Source organism: Orycteropus afer, unplaced genomic scaffold (genome assembly GCF_000298275.1).
Source record: "Orycteropus afer afer isolate SDZICR_OR568_19922 unplaced genomic scaffold, OryAfe1.0 scaffold00714, whole genome shotgun sequence".
NCBI classification, from domain to species: domain Eukaryota; kingdom Metazoa; phylum Chordata; class Mammalia; order Tubulidentata; family Orycteropodidae; genus Orycteropus; species Orycteropus afer.
Genome location: NW_006922301.1, coordinates 357,061 through 361,520, shown reverse-complemented (window position 1 = coordinate 361,520; position 4,460 = coordinate 357,061).

The following is a 4,460-nucleotide window of genomic DNA, read 5'->3' as shown; positions in this document are numbered from 1 at the left end:
GGTCTAGAGTATACTTCTGTTCACTTACCCCTGTCTGATCATGTCAGATGTTTATGTGTTTATCTGTATAGCCTGGTGTTTGGTATTAATGGCAATGCAGTATTGTAGACACATTGGTTGGTATTAGCATCTGTCGTCTATCACTTACGTGCATAATATGGTGTCCTCCAATTTCCTAATGTTATTTTGGTGGTCATATACCCTTCCCGTATATCACTCCCCCATCCATGTCAGCCTGTAGGCCCAGCAAGCCCAAAATTAATCCATCCCCTTCCCTCCCCATCCAGGTAACCTACTAGGTGAGTTCCCTTTCCCAAGCAAACCCTTCTCTGTCTTTTTATGATAATGGGCCCATACAGTACTTGTCCTTCTGCAATTGACTTCTTTCACTAAAGCATAATATCCTCCAGGTTCCTCCATGTAGCAAGATGATTCATGTATCCCTCGTTGTTCTTTAATGTGGCATAGTATTCCATTGTGTGGATGTACCATAATCTGCTTATCCATTCATCCATCCTTTGATGGGCATTTAGTTTGTTTCCATCTCTTTGCTATGGTGAATTGTGCTGCAATGAACATAAGTGCACATTATGTCAACTTCTGAAAACACTCAGTGGAAACCTTGTAGATTCCAGTATGTTGGCTGTTGATAGAAAATTAAGATGAGCCCTGTAGTGGCAGACAGAGTGAACTTGAACATTTCATTCTGTTCTACATGAGGTTTCCAGGAGTTGGCCCAGACTCAGCCAAATGCCTTTGCATAGATCTAAGAACACAGAGACATCTTTCTGGTTTTCTCTGCTTTTACCAAGGTCATCTGACATCAATCAGATCCCACATTCCATGCCCTCTTATGGACCTGGTTTGAACATATGGCAATTATTTGTCAGTATCCACTTTTATTATCATCAGCAAAATTTTGCTAAGGTTTGATATTAATCATAATCAATAATTTTCTATTTATTACCATTCTTTGAAATGAGCACAGATATGGATCTCTTTTTAACTGCCCTCCAATTTGTTGAGACAGGTGAGTAAGATCTGCTTTTGAAATATTTGAGAAGGAAGTGGTAATATTGTACCCTGTTAATATAGTTGAACAGTCAGAGTGCCTTTATTCATGTTGGGAAATTCCCCTTGTGTACATATCTTGTTGGGAGGTTTTTTTTTTTTTTTAAATCAGGAAATAATATTGTATTTTATCAAATACATTTTCTGCAACTACTGAGATGATAATTTAGTCCATTTCTTTTGCTCTGTTAAGGTATTACAATACATTGGTAAGTTTTATTATGTTGAATTATCCTTCCATTCTTGGAATAAATTTAAATTGCTGAAGATACATAATACTTTTTATATGTTGCTATAATCTGTTCACTAATGTTTTGTTCAGAGTTGTAAATCTATATATATGAGGAACATATGCCTGTATTTTTTTGTTTGTTTGGTTGGTTTGGTTTTTGTGATGTCATTTTGTGGCTTTGGTATTATGATAATGCTGGATTTATAAACTAAGTTAAGGATTATTACTTCCTCTTCCATATTTTGAAAGACTTTCAGGTAGAATGGTATTGATTCTTCTCTGAATATTTTGTAAATTTCCCCGGTGAGTCCACTTGGTCCAATGAATTATTTTTGTTGTTGTTGTTGGGAGCATTTGAGTACTCTGCTCTCATTATGCATTTTGAAATTTTCTTCCTCTTTTTGTGTTACTTCGAGTAGATTATGTATTTCTAGGAATTGGTTAATTTTAGTTTTTCATTCAAATTTTTTGACTGCAACATTTTGTACTGTGTTATAATCTTTTTTATTTATTTCTATTGCATCTGTTTCAATGTCTCCAATTTCTTGTCTTATTTTTGTTAGAGTTGACACTTGCATGACAGAGGCTTGAATTGTGTGGGTTCACTTAAATGTAGTTTTCACCAGCCACTCCTCAGAAGGAAGGTTGGGCAATCTACTTCCAAAGAAGTAGTGCCTTGGAAACCCAAGGAGGGGTCATTATGAGTTGGTCTGACTTGATGGCAAATAACAACAACAACAACAACAACAAGGTGGATCTTGGAGAAATGGAAGAGCTAACAGATACCACATACCAGAGGAATTAATAGAAGACAACTTGATGGAGAGGTGTTCTTGATCAGGAAGAAAATGTAGAAGAAGCAGTACCAAAAAGCAAATTGACATTAGACAGTGTGGTGGAAGGATTGAGATTATTCAAACTGTTTTTGCTTAGTTTACATCAAAGACCCTTCTTTGATACTGGCACTGAAACTATAGCAAATGGAGAAGAAGGATTGTATTATAAAGAAACATTTTTTCTAGAAATAGAAAAGCAAGTCGGTCAGAGATAAATTATGATGTCATTTTGTAACGTTACATTGGATATGCCTGCCTTTCCTGCCTCCCCTCTACATGCTTAATCTGTTCTGCCCTGCCATTGATGAGACAGCATAACCAACTCCTCCCCTTCCTCCTTGCTCTCCTCCTTTTCAGACAGCTTAACAGGAAGACTATAAGGTGGAAGATCTACTTCCACTTAATGATTAGTAAATAGTTATCATGCTGTACAGTTACTAAACTTTGTTGTTTCTAAGTGTCTTCATGTGAAGAACTATACTGATTGACTGTTTATATTAACAAAAATGCTCCTGGTCAACTGTATGCTATTAGTAGTTAACTTTTTGGAGCTCTGGTAGTGTAGTGCTTAAGGCATTTGACTGCTAACCAGAAGGCTGCGGTTCAAACCTACCAGTCACTCCTTGGAAGGAAGGTAGGGCTATCAACTTCCATAGTGATATCACCTCAGGAACCCAAGGAGGGGTCACTATGAGTTGGGTCCAACTCAATGGCACATAACAACAACAGTTAACTTTTTGGAAGTCTGGAATTTCAACTCTACAGGAGTTCAGCACCCCAATCTTCGCATCCTTAGGGTCAAATGTATTTGATCATCAACACTTTTCTTCTTTGTTAGTGTAGGTAAAGGATTGTCAATGTTATTGATATTTTCAAAGAAGCAGTTTTGGTTTTGTTGAATTTCTCTAATATTCTTCTGTTGTGCATTTCATTTATTTCTGCTTTGATCATTATTTTCCATAATAGAAGATATGGCTCTTGGAGAAATTGAAGAGCTAATAGATACCATACCAGAGGAATTAACAGAAGACAACTGGAAGGACATAATTGAAATGCTTTTTCACTTTTCTCAAATAGTTGGTTTCAAAGCCACACACAAATGTACTACAAGGACAAAATAAGATACTCAACATTATTCGTTTTCAGGGAAATGTAATTAAAACTCACAGTAAGCCACTACTTCACACACAATGGAATAATCAAAAAGTTATGCAAGTGTTGATAAGGATGTGAAGACCTCAGAATTCTCACACACTGCATGTGCCTCTTTAGGGTGCTCAGTTATTACTCTAATGTGACTCCATTCATTCCATTCACCTTGATCAGATACTTCCTCCACAGATATAAGCAACAGAAAGCCTTGTAGATCACAGGTTCTATAGAGCTATGGCAAGGTGAAATAAGATTCAAATGCTAAAAAGCAAAAGTTTGTCCTGCTACCATAAGACAGCTCTCAAGGTCTTAAAAGTTGCCATAAGATTGATCTATAACCAAGCTCCCATATCTAGATTCTGGAAACAAGAATGTACTCTTTTAAGAATGCCAACTTAAAGACTGAATCAGGGAGGAGTTCAAAATGGAGTTGAGCCAGAGCAGCATGTTTTATCCATCTGGCATCTAAGGTCTTGGAAAACTAGCCACAACATTTCACATTAGGAATTTCAGTTCTCTAAACAGCTCACAGATTCAGAGTACATCAAACACAGACGAGCAGAATTAGAAGAAAGGCACAGGGAAATTATTTGGGAAAGAGGTACTGGAGGAGGATGGATGAATGGGCACCCAAGAGAGGTATTGGAAACTCTTCTGGAGCAGTCACAGTGTGCCAGGCTAGGGCAACTGCCTGAGATGCCAAGCCAAAAGGGAGGATGCCTTATAATAGCTTACCAGCGACCACTCTAATATTCTGGTGGGCAGCAGCAGAGGACTGCCGTCAGCAACTCATGTTGATTTTTTGGAGGTAATTTGGGTCTTCTGGGTGCTGGCTGCGGGCATGGACACCTCTGCTGAGACTTGGAGGGAAATGTACTGTTGTGACAGGAAGGGTAGCTCGCTTCCCTCCAAGCAGGTCACAGAGTAGACTGGGGTCAGCCTGGGAGACTTCATGCTTTTCTTTGTCACAGAGATCAGGACTGCAGGTCATTAACAGATACTCCCCTGACCCACAGCTCAAACTGCGTGCATTTTTGGCACTGCGGTTGGGCAGTATCACAAACAAAATCCAGAGCTGGCCATTAGCGATCTGGTGGGATTATGTCAGAACCAAGGGCAGATGGAACAGGGAGACAGAAGAAACTGCAGTCCCGGGATTTTTGCCTTGG